Consider the following 13,251-nt stretch of genomic DNA (forward strand, 5'->3'; position numbering starts at 1 on the left):
TGTCACTGGAAAATGCCTCAAGTCTGTATTTTTTGCAGGATACATAAAAAAAGACTAAGATTACAGTATTAGTTTTTGCTGAAACAACATGTCTACATTAGATGTCTAATGGTCATACAAAACTGTTTTCTTTGACGTTTATTGCCTACATCCTCTCGAGCTTCAGGGATATCCTACAGTAACCACAATGTATGTTCTAGCTGCAGTCAATATCCATATAATCACTGGGAGCAGCTCTGTAGAGGGGTGCATTGTCTCTGTCCCTGCAGATGCTCTAGTTGGGTAGTGCAGCATCTTGCAATTGAACCACAAGTGGTTAGCCTCAATCACTTTCCCGATTGTAACTGCTGCTGTTGCTGCATTTGTTTTTCCTTACCCTGTTTGCAGACAAAGTTGTTGGTCCTAGCCAAGGAACCTTCGAGTGAACTGCAGTCAGAAGAGAGAAAGCTTTCAGCTCCTTGGCTTCCTGTTCCTGTTTGCAAAGCCCCCGCTCACGTGTGTGCGGTCTGGAGAGAAGGCTGCCGACCTGCACACACACGCACCATACGCTTGCACTGTTTCCTGGCTTCATCAGTGGTGATCCGCCTGCGGATTCGCCTGCTCCTATCATATGACAGGAGCCCTGCTTGTTTTGTTTGCTTCTTCCCTTGTTAAGGGAGAGAGAGGGTCTCATTATCGAATGTTGCTAGACTGCTCTTTGTATGACAACGATTTCTCCCCCATTTATGCACACGAAAGGCTGTCCCGTATTGCTGACTCTTCTTTGATGCATCACTTCTCATACAAAGCAGGCCACACAGAATGTCATCTCTCCATCAGTTCCTTTGATCTTTTTGTCTTCCTGGCAAAGCACATGATGTCTTAAGTTTCTTTTTGCCTCAAACACTGCAAGATCGATTTCTCCTCTCAAGCATTGCAAGAACACGGAGGCTGTTGAATAGTGACCCATACGAATGAAGAAGGGTAAGACAGTGAAGCTAGGTTCCTATTTTCAAAGTCAATTTTTTTGTTCTAGTTAAATGCATTGCCCTTTTTTTTTTATCAAGTGCACATCACAAAGCACCTTTTAAACATGGGTTACTGGAGGTGACCTTAATATGGTTTCTACCTTTTCCAGTGGGTTTAGTCGTCATGACACTCAGCTTGCCCTTGCCCATTGCTAAGTCTTCGTACATACAAACATGTACTTCAGAATCCTGCTGTCACAAACACTGGTGGGAAATAATGAGCAATAAGGCATCTTGTTACCTCACATTTTGTCTTGCCTGTCCTTTGAGTCATGCCCAATACCATCGACGACCCTTCTGTTAAGCATAAAGTACATCGCAAAGTGGCATCTGGCAGGAGCCATCATAACGATGCATAATGAAACAATCTATTTGCAGTCATGAAAGTAACATAAGAATATTTTTTTCTGAAATGGCTATGCCAGACAAATTTGTATTAATGAACTGTAGGCACATTGTGATCTATCCCAGTGATTGTGGTTGAGTTAGCCAAGACGATTAATGTGCTTGTTGGTCATTTAAGAGGTGGCTTGTCCTCCATGCAAATAAAACAACAGTCTCACGCAGCCTGCTTTGGTGTTTAGTGTTTCACATGGCCAAGTATGAGTTGCCAACAGTCCTATTCAGTGGATTGTGCCACGAAAGCAGATGGACATGAGAGGCAAACAAATTACATAGTGTGTTGGTAATGCTGTTGGCTATTCACGTGTTTATTTGAATATTCTCAGCGACCTTCGCTGCGTTTGTGGTGATTGATAGAGGCATGCTCTATTGCTCTCAATGTGTGTAATCTCTCTCTGCCCAACCTATCTCACGCAGTGATTACTCCCCATTAGCCCCTACTTCACTCCACACATAGTTCTGTCTTGACATTTCTTCTGAACAATATGCCTACCTGTTTTTTATGCCATAAAAGAATGCAAAAAAATTCAAAACCAGAGCGCTGTGCACAACCATTTCTTCGAAGCCCTTTCATGTTCTTGCGAGTATATGTGTGTGCATGAATGTATGTCCTATACCATTGTTGTGGGTCTTAATTAACTGTGACGCTGCGCTGCTCCCGTGAAAGCAAAGCGCCACATGCCATTGCAGTGTTATTTCTTTATTTTAACTTATTTCAAGTGTGTGCGAGCCACATGCTTGTTACAATATGTGAATGTCATGAATGATCACGTAAAAATGTACATGCTTTTTTCACTTGTTTTAAAATTTTATTTCTTCTGCAGCACTAAAAAATGTCAGCGAAATGGCTGCACAGGCATAAAATGTACGCTAGAATTACAGTCAGCACTGTCTCATAGCTAGCCATGCCAACTTTTATTTTTGTCATTAGTATTTCTTTTTTGATCCCTACTGTAAGCATGCAAACGCAGCTGCAGTGGTGCCTTCTTTTTATGCTTACCTAAGTTTTCTTTCCTGTGTAACACTGAACGGTTTGATATACTTGTGGCTGCAATTTTTTATAAATTGTTAAATGCTGAGGCTTTCACATGAAGTCTAATGCAGCATATTTCATTTATAGCAACAAAGCCTTGTGTAGTGCAGTATTATAATTGCTGTCATTATGCAGAGGTTTTATAACATGAGTAGGTTGCGATAGCTACATTTATTCTTATTTCTTCTGGCTTTCAGTTCTTCATGATATTATGGTAGTTTTCTGAGCAGCAGCTTGGACCTAATTAAAAGAAGCACCAAAAGAAGGTCCTCTTTCCATAATTTGACTTGCTATAGAATGAATAACTCACATCGCACTATGCTGAAACATCAGTATGTTTACGAAGTTGTTTGGATAACCATGGCCCATGTCAGAACACCCTCCTGTTTCACAGGGCTTGTGCATATTTGGTTGAATTATGATAAGGACTTTTTTATGCTATCACTTTGCATTAGCAAATGTCATTCGTGCAGCTACTATAATTATCAGAGTGGAATGCTAGGAGACCTATCATAGGCAAAGCCACTGGGTCTTTTTCGAATGATTCTTTAAGGTAAAGAGGAAACAATGCACGTCTGAGACAGCTCAGTTTTATAAATATCAGGGAACCAAGCAAGTACGACTTGATATATTTTGCAGTTTGTAAAGCGTCGTTATTAGACAGGTTTTCATATTTGTATATGTTTAGGTAGCACCAAGCTTCAATGTCTTTTCTTATTTAATGCCTTTGCTTTTTTTTTCGGCTTCATCATTCAGCTGACCTGGCTAGTTATATACATTTAATACTTTGGTTTGGAATAACTCATGAAGTGCATGTTACCACCTTATACTGCTGTCTATATTAACTATACTAATTGATTTATTCCAACAGCAAGCAGCCAAATACACACAAAGCTTCCGTGAAAACATGCTTTCAAAATATTGTGAATATGGCTTGTTGCGAGTGAAATGAAAGGATTGTTACTGTCGACAACTAAACACTGCATTAACTGGCACCTTGTACGCAATGAAAAAAAAAAAAAAAAAGAAGAGCAATACAAAACACTTGTCATCATGCACATGTGACTCCTATAACCTGACCTCTATGTCCTTTAAAGGAACCTATTGTTGATGCTGAGAGGTTTTGTACTTTATTTATCTCAAGTAACCTTTTACTCTACATGAAAATGTTGTATGTATTTTCTTTGTGGGCCCATTTGCAGTGACTTGCTTACTGTTTGTGACTTTTGTTCTCACTTTTACACTTGCAGTAGTGATGCTTTAGAGGAACCTAAAGACAAGCCTGCCTAAGCACTTAGCCCCCAAAATATTCAACGAGTAGGAATGGTTAGTAGAATGCTTCACTCGTGTGAGTTTTGTGCCCCTTCCAGCAGTGCTAATCAAAGTATGACACTACATGTAATTTACCACAACTCTGTTGTTCACAAAAGCATGAATCTTGCATCACGCAGCTGCTGTCATCTTCTTTGGCTCCTGGCAGGCCCGACACGCTTGGGGTTCATATACACATGTTAAACCTCATGGATATTATTTTTTAACATGCACATTAGTCAAGTTGTACAGATGGTGCACTGTCATCATGTCTATTAGCTTCAGTCTTTTTTTACTTGTTTTTGATATCTATTGTGAAAAGGTTAGCCACTTCTATGGCTGTTAAAATGGCATCAGAATCTGCCGGGTCTCACGTTGTCATCTTAATCTTGTTAGTAAGCTATGCTGTCACGTGATAAGATATACATAAATATCTGCCTTTAAGACGTAAATGTGTATTAGCACTTGTAGGACTAGCATTGCTTAATTACCACTAAGCAGCCTTGTTCCTGTATCGATGACTGCCTAATATCAGAGATCCATGATAATTAATTAAAACTATCATGAAGTGGCATAACAACGAATGATTAGCTATGTGGGCAGAACTTACAATTTGGATTTTGAATTGTCTTGATTTCACTAAGGTGTGTGATTGTCAAAAAAAAAACGCACCACTCTGTGTAACATAAACTCACACATGCTAATGAGCATTTTGCTTGAAGTCTCTTTGGTATCCTGGACAAGCAGTTTCTGGCAAACTTTGAATACATGACGTAACCAAAAATCAACTGCACACCTTGGTGTTCACAAGAACTGCTTCTTAATGAAAGAATAACATGCTATTGTTTGTTTGTTTTTCTTCTAAAGACGGTCCCATTATACATCAGACTTCAACAGCAATGCTTACCTGAAATATGGTAAAAAGTTACGTTTACTTGCATAATATGCTGGACCATGGCAAACAAGAAACTTTGGCAATATGAAAGGCTTCATTTGGCACTTGTGAAGCAGTTCTTGGCATTAAATATTTTGTCAACAGCTCATGGCATTTCATTTTCTTTATTTTGCGCTGTAGCATTCAATCAGTGGATTATTCCTAGTAACACACAAACATGTACTGTAGTAAGCAGCACACATATACGCTATGAAAAAATACACGTCTTCCAATACGTAGAAGATATATAGGTTTATGAATGCGAGTAAATAATCAAGCTGGCATCAACATTGCGTTTATTCATTTTATCGTTCGACAGAGCAATATACCTCCTAGACTTTTGCCACAGCAGGGGAGAAACCACTGAAAGCTGAGCCTTCTATGCTAGTCATTAACACTGTGTAACAATATTTTATAATCAACAGCCATCTTGCTGTTCATTTCTTTTCATTTGAGTTGTTAGCATTATTTGTGAAAGAAATGCATTTCATAGCATTGTTCTTGTGCAAGCCATGTATTACTTTCGTTATGTTTTCTCTCGTAAATTATGCCCCCATGCAAGTTTATATGCACAACGCACAAATTACTTTGAGTATTCAGTGTTCACCTATGCTCTATCTCTTATTTTGTTGTGTTCAGTAAATTTCAGGCTTGTTATCAGCTATGATGCTGTCGTGAGCTATAATCACAGAGCTTGATTTATGTTCTAATAGTCCTTTAAGATATAATCTGCTCACTACTTATCATATATAAAAAATGTTGGTTTTATGCATTGTTTTTGGCGCTTCATTTTTGAAAGTAGGGAAAATATAAGAAATCTCATAAAACAGCAAAATAGATGCCATTGAGCATGCATCATGATTTTTGTGTTGACATTCTCCTCACACAATTGAGAAAATTTTAATTTATTATGATTAATAAATTCATTCTAACGTCAGTTAATTCTAGCGTCATTAAAATATAGTTCATGTGACAGAGAATATGTACAAGGAAACGGCCTGTTTACATATAATTTAGCAGAAAAATTAAATATCCAGCTATTTCTGTGGCTAAAATGAAACAAGTACCATGTAAACCACACGGCAGCAATGGGAGTATCTCTTGCTGACTTTTGGCAAATCATAATTCTCGTCGTCGCCGCGATATTCAGCGAGTTTTACCAATTCATTTTGGAAGTATGTGGCTTTCATTGACTGTGCACATAGCAGCCCTCAAGCTTTATTGTTCTCATTTTGTTTCCGTGCCTGTCAGCATTTATTTGGTAGTAACTCTTGTTTCCATGCTTTCGTTCTAAACAATCAGTTTTTCATTTAGTCAGCTGTGGCTTCCTTAATTTCCTCGTCAGTTACCATGCAACTCATACTGCTTTGATATGGAAGCACATAACTAATTGTTGCAACTGAGCATAAAAATTCTCAGTTGCAGCAAAACCACATTTGTGAAAAGTTATTGATGCTGGTTGGTGCATCCATGAGGCAAAAAGTGCCCTCATGTTGCAGAGGACAAGTAATAAAAGACAGTTCTTACTCCTTAACCACAGTGGCTTTAATGAGTTCAAGAGAAATGAGAAAGGCTGCAGTTGCTCCAAGTGACCTCTGCCTTTAAGTATGCGCACTCTATGCAGACAATATTAGCTTAGCAGGTTCCATGTACTTTATCGTTTCTGGCTCTCTTCATTGCATTTGATGTAGGCTGCTGATGGTAATGTATATATATATATATATATATTAGTCAGCATAAAGCCACACTTTTCTCGCTACCTTGAGCATTTTAACAAATACCCTTTGGTGTCAGTCTTAGAACTTGCAAACACTTTCCTTTGATCTGTACATTAGCTTCCCCGCATGTAGGCAGACAAAATAACTAGAGGTGATGCAGATGCATTACTGTGTCCTTTGCCTAAATCGGTTCAATGAATATTTTCATCACCATGCTTGGTGTAGAGAAACTCTTGATTGATAAATGGCTCAGTTATATTGAGTAGCAGTTCAACGTATGTACAATATCCTTAAGCATTCAAAGTTTTCAACAATATCGCGCAAGCCTGGCGCGGGAAGAAATAAACAAACATGAAAAGAAAAAAAAAGAGAACATGCACACAACGATATTTTTGTATCGCTGACTTCTGGGGTGCCTCGTTGGGACAAAGGCATGCAAACCCTCAAGGCTGCCCACACCTCAGTTGAATCGCCGAATGACGCGTTTGTAGGTGTTTTCGCCATGCGTCGCGCCTCTCCTTTGGTCTTCCCTAATGAACACAGTTGGCATGCTGTTAAAAAGCACTGAACATAAAACTCGATTTCACTTTGCAGTTCGCCATTTTTGTGTCTGCAATATTTTTCTCACTTAAAGACCAACTGCATTTTGTTATTTTACTTTAATTTTTCCTTTCTTTATGTGTCATGTGTGAAGCATAACAGGATCAATTCCAACACGGCAATTGGTGCTTCAGCAATGCTAGAGCAGATGCATTTTTACTGCTCCCCCATTCACAGCTGTTACAGCTTGCAAGGCAAACGCTTGTGCACAAGTTGTGTATTCCTGGAAAATCCAACACTAAAGAGTGGTGTGTGATAGGCTACTTCACTTCAACATGCTGTTCCTTTGTGTTTTTTCACATGCATCTTGGCCTTCAACTCATGTTAGAAGGTCACAAAATGTGTGTTATTTACTGCTATTGATAGATGTGCAGTCAGCTATTAACGTTCACCAGTGCAAATTTTTTCTAACGTGCAGTTATTTTGTGTGTCTATCCAATGCACAACCATCGTAGTGTCAGTGCTGGCTCGAAAACTTCACTAGGGCAATATGACGCATATATATTTATAAGATGGCGTCTCTGGAAGAGTAATAATATTTCTCACAGTACATGAAAAATGAAACATAGCACACAAGGCTGCCACAACTTAAGCGCTTATAAATTTAGATTTTGAATTGTATAAGTCTTTCTAGAATATGTTTGTATAATGAAGATTGCCCTATATGCAGACAGAGTTATTTATGAGATATTGATTTATGAGATATTGAGATTTATGAGATATCAGGCTCATTATAGTCTGATACACATGAATAAAGTTTTGATTCAAAAAAAGGCTGCAGAGCAGTTCTTTGGGCTAGGTTCATCAATGCTAGGTTCATCAATACAGAAAACAAAAATACAGCCTTCATTACCACAGGCTGTGTCACCTGCCAAGTGTGTCACTGTTTTTCATGCTCGGTACATCTAGTCATTTGATTCTTGCTTTGACGTATGAAAAAGTGAAGCCAAATATCTTACAAATGGTAATTCAAAATTTGCATGTATTAGCCGTTCTAGAGACATTTTTCATTCTTCTTCATTTTATATACTTCTTGTAGGTTTGCGCATAACACTTTAAATAAATGCTTAATCACAACTGAAATCTTTTCAACCTAACAGTGACTATCGAACTGAGCAATACACAACAGAACAATGTCGATAAAAAAAAGTCGAATGTGCTCTTCTCTATTTATTCACCTGCAAGGACACAATCTAAAAAAATGTTTTGATGTTATGGTGTGTACGCATATAATATACCAATGACTAAATATGGTGAAAAAAGCAGCCTATTTACCAAAGCACACACATGTTATAATGAAATGTATGTGATGTATAGGCCACCTTGTTCTCTTTTGTACAATGATGGATTGTTATTGTTTTATTTTTTTTTTTTTGTTGGTTCAATATGTATGAAGCCAACACTATTTCTATCCTTGTGCACGTCATTGTGCGATTCCTATGTATGTGTGAAACACACGACATGCACAACACGCCTCTCAGTGCACCACAACATGCTTCATACACACAAGAAAATCTAATAAAAAGTCAAATGAGATGAGACAGACAAAGATATATTTGAATGCTGTTGGCATACTTTTTTTCTTGCACGTCTGTCTGTACATAAAGCTGTGTATGTATGTAAAACAATCCGTGTTCCACATCTGGAGAAATTCCATAAATATCTGCCTTATATTGTGCTATATATTCAACAAGTGAGAAATACAGACACAAGACATACAGCAAAGAAACACAACACTGACAAAACTTTACCGCACAACACAGACCATTAGCCCCCTGTGGCAAGGCTCTGTGGTGTGGGGCCACTGAAAGCAATATGATGTTACTGAACATTACTCCATGTACATATATTTATATATATATATTACAATTACCAACAACTCTCTCTCTATATATATAAATATATATATTAGAACTGGTGACTGTCATGTGCCATGTATGTGTGTGTTTTAATAATATTGATTATGATCACTGTTGTGTGAGTCCTGTCAAGGGGAAAGTGTAGCCTAATAAGAGACCTCTTATTTCTGGCCTCCTTCCTCGTGTAAGGCAAGTAGAACATGCAGACACTCTCACACTTGCTTGCACACAAAAGATACACACACTGTAAATGCTGCCACCACTCTTCGGCTATACCCTCTCCACGATGGAGAAAGAAAGCAAGACTAACATGTAAAGAATTTTCTTGTTCCTTTTTCCACCCAGTAAAGCTTAAGGGCGGCATTCAAACTATGGCAATATACATATTATATACATACTTATACATACTATACATACATACTATAATATATATACAAATTATATATTGGAAAAAAAAATGACACTCATATATGCCTGCTCTTGAATATGCACTGTAACCACGTGAAAGTCTCTCTCTCTCTCTCTCTACTTGTATTTGCAAGCACAGTGTATGAGGGAGAAAAGCAAGTCTTATAGCTCTCAATTTCCCCTTTTTTTTTTTCATGCCTGCTTACTGCACACACAGAGATGATCATCAATGAAGCAACAGCTCTCACCAACCCTCAAACTAAATTCAACCACAATTTTTCTGGCTTTCCAACACATTCGCTTGTTTCCACTATTTCAACTATGAAAGCAGCACTTTATCTAAAATATAACCCCTTTTATAAGGTTTCATTTTAACTACAGATTAGCATCTTTTTTTTCTTCGAAGAGGTGCACACAATATTATAAAAAGTTCACAACAACATGTGTTAATGTGACTGACCTTAATTTTCTGTTTTGAGTGCTCTTCTATTTGTTGTATTTGTGCAAAATTTGTCACATCACAAGGTGTCATGTGAAAAAGGGCACCAGGCAAAATACGCGATTGCTCTCTTTCATTGTCCCCTGTCTCAATAGCCAGGTGCTTCCAACTAGTGCAATAAGAAGTGTTTCTACAGAGCCTCCTTGCCATAATTCAAACACACTGCTTGTGTGTGTGCAGAACAATCTACCCTTCAATTGTGGAAATTTTGCTTTACACTGTTGGCCAATTCAGACAGGTTAGAAAACTGAGGCCTATGGTGCTGTCTTACTTTCATTCAAGATGAAATGGCTTAGTTCCCGACCCTTTCTCGGAAGATTTTCCAGCAACTATAGCTCCATACACATACATATCTTGTTTCTTTCTCAGATGAGTAATTTCATTTAGGTGAATGTGTTGAAAATATAATATTATTTTTAATATCCAATACTGTGAGCTTTTCTTTTTGTAAGGAACTTTGTCTATTCACCTACACTTTCATTTGTCACCTCAAGGTGTGGCACTATTTTCCTTTTGCAAAGGCCTCTCTACATTACTTTGATCTCACCAAAGGGGTCTTTTGGTGACACTTTCTACCAAACAACGAGCTTCATTTTCAACTTCTCTGAAAAATGGAGGCCACAGTCCACAATGTCACTTGTGTGGGCGTGTTTCAGAGGCATGCAGGTAGTGCCACAGCCATGTGAGCGTTTACACATACTGGTTAAGTATATTACACTACACACTGAGGTGGTTTGCAGCTTTCAAAGAAAGTAGTGCAAACAAAGCGTCTTATAGTTAACGTTTGAGTTAGTGTTGTTCTTTACAGCCAATTGAAAAACCTTTGCTATTTCTGTGCTTTATCAGTGCAATCGATGGTTCCTGGCATCTTAAAATTGAACAGAATGCTCACTTGCGGTTCTGTTTAAGTAGTGGCTAGTCTGCCAGTGAGCTATTTCACCACCTCACCATTTAATCAGAGAAGCTATAGTAGTGCTGATTGGCAACGGGTGGCAGTAATTGCTGTTCTAAGTCTGTCTTAAATGATAATTCATAGCAAGCAAGCCTAAGAAGGAGCGCAAGTTTAAAAATATCCATGTTCAGTGACTTGTTTCCCCTTTCCAACTTTTGCTCTCTCCATGCATAGAATTTCGAGTCCTGTGCTTCAGAAAATGAATGAAAATTCTACTCGACATTTTGTTCATATTTGTTGCCCAGGCTAAGTGGCAAATGAAATTTTTTAAGTCAGTCATTACAGACCAAAGAGGCTGTTGCAGAGTGTGCACACTGATCGCATTTTATTTTAACAGGCATAGTTCTGTTGAGCCTACGCTACAGCAGACAAGAAGTTTTGCCACACTTGTGTGGACAAAAAGGTATGTTGAAACAGAAAATGCAATGTATTGCTGTGTTTTGCTTCTGTACGTGATGCACATAGATGAAAATCCAGGGACAATAAAGAATACTATAACAGGAAGTGCAGACTTATTTCCAAAGGCACCGCATCAGTGTGCAAAATGTCTGCCTATATAATGGTCCAATTTTTCTTACACTCTTTCATTTATTATTTTACATTCAGTAAATGACGGAGGTTGACAGAAATACTACGGGAAAATGGCTTGAAAAACACCCTACTTCCTTGCTTGATGCAGTAATTTTTCAAGAAACACAAAACAAAGAAAAATGAGATATCAATCCAGTGTGAGGAAACAAAAGAGAGAGGGATGAGAGTTTTGAGACATAATATATATATATATATATATATAAAATATACATATATTTTACAAGGTGTGAACGGCCCACATGCTTTTTTGGAAAAGAAAGAAATGACACCAAAAATTGTTTGTTATACTGCTAATGTTCTTGATGTGCAAGCGTCTTGGCAAAAACTTTGTTGTGTGTGTGTATGTATGTATGTATGTATGTGTGTGCATCTGAGTGACAGGCAGGACATTTACAAAAGTCAGCCTCTACATGTTACAAAAATTGTGTGCCCATTCTTTTCTTTTAATGTCTCATCTATTCTACACTTTTTGTTTGTCATGCGCTCCTCTTCGTGTCAACCTTGGTGAAATTAGTTTGTTTTGTCAAAAATAAAACCAACTTTTTGGTTCTGATCGATGCCACAAGTCTTCTCTTCCTTTTTTGTTTCTTGCTCTGGCACAGATAAACAGTGAAAAATGGCAACAGTAAACTGACAGAAGTTTATTTTATACATGCAATATTTACAGAACACTCTCCATCAAGTACAGCTCTTGAGAGAGAGCTACAAGGGCACAGACACATTCTGCACAGGTGCAGATGTGCAAAATGAATGTAATGTGAGCTGCTGCCATTTGCCTGCTGAAGGTTCCAGAAGAATTTAGTAATGCCACCGGCGTTTATGTTCCTGATGATGTATGGGGTTTTATGGCGCAAGGGCCAGATATGGCCAAAGAGCGCTTTCTCTTGATACTCATATTTTCTCTAGATATTCGGTTGACTGTCTCCAGTCATCACAAGCATTCTTGTCTAATTTGGCCAGTCAGGGCAGTGGTGTAGCAATGCTGTGGCTCTAATAATACAAATTTAGCAAACAGCATTAAGAGGAAGAAGAAAAACTTTATTCATTCACTCATGAAAATAAAAGCACAGTAACAAAATACACAGAAGGAGGTCCCAAAGCTCAAAGCTGTAAGGGGACCTCCTGTTCTAATTAAAAAAGAACAAAACAAATTAGGTTAGAGCAAATGCAGCAAAGATGTAAAGTTGTCAACAAATCATTACAGACGACAGCAACAGAACTGAAACATGATATGAATGAACTGAAAAATGAAACAACAGAACTGAAACAGATGATATAATTGCAAACCGAATTATCTCTTGTACAAATTAAAAAGAACAAAACAAATAGGGTTAATGCAAATGCAGCAAAGAGGTAGAATTGTTAACATTTACTAATGCAAGAAAACAAGTAAAGTGAAAACATGGTATAACGCTGCACATAATTACATCTTGTACTAAACTAAAAACAAAACAAATCAGGTTAAGTGAAATGTAGCAAAGAGGCAGAGTTGTAACAAGTAGTAGTACAAGAAAACAAGTGTACGGAGATATGGTGAACTGTTATACAGATATATAATGTTTACACCTAAATAAAGCAAACAGAGCATGTTACACTACATCACAGCAGTGACAAGTAAATATGAGAATAAATGCTTTTTAAAGCTACCTATACTAGGAGACAGCTTTATGTCAGTTGGAATGCAGTTCCAAAAGGACATCGCTGTGAATGTAGAAGAAAATTTACCATAATTAGTTCTGATTTTAGGCAATAAGAAGTTGTTAGCTAATACAAATCGAGTTTTATTATTATTAGCAATGTCCACTGTTAAAATTATTGGGGGAATGTTAGAGCGAAGGAAATTGTAGACGAGGATTGCCATGTTTAATTGAAATAGTTTACGAACTGTGAGAATGTGATACTCTTGCAAAAGAGGAAATATACTACATTGGGGTGAC

The 13,251-nt window shown here is 37.8% G+C and overlaps 1 protein-coding gene across 3 annotated transcripts in view; it reads left to right on the plus strand.

The window, feature by feature from the left end:
* Positions 1 to 11,867, plus strand: part of LOC119446839 (RNA-binding protein Musashi homolog Rbp6) — a 648,548-nt gene extending 636,681 nt beyond the window's left edge. For all 3 annotated transcript variants that reach the window (XM_037711402.2, XM_049664456.1, XM_037711403.2), the window contains one exon: positions 388 to 11,867. The gene's annotated coding sequence lies outside the window, so the exon portion shown is untranslated. The remainder of the gene's footprint in view (positions 1 to 387) is intronic.
* The last annotated feature ends 1,384 nt before the right edge of the window (positions 11,868 to 13,251 follow it).

Source organism: Dermacentor silvarum, chromosome 3 (genome assembly GCF_013339745.2).
Source record: "Dermacentor silvarum isolate Dsil-2018 chromosome 3, BIME_Dsil_1.4, whole genome shotgun sequence".
In the NCBI taxonomy this organism is placed as follows: Eukaryota; Metazoa; Arthropoda; class Arachnida; order Ixodida; family Ixodidae; genus Dermacentor; species Dermacentor silvarum.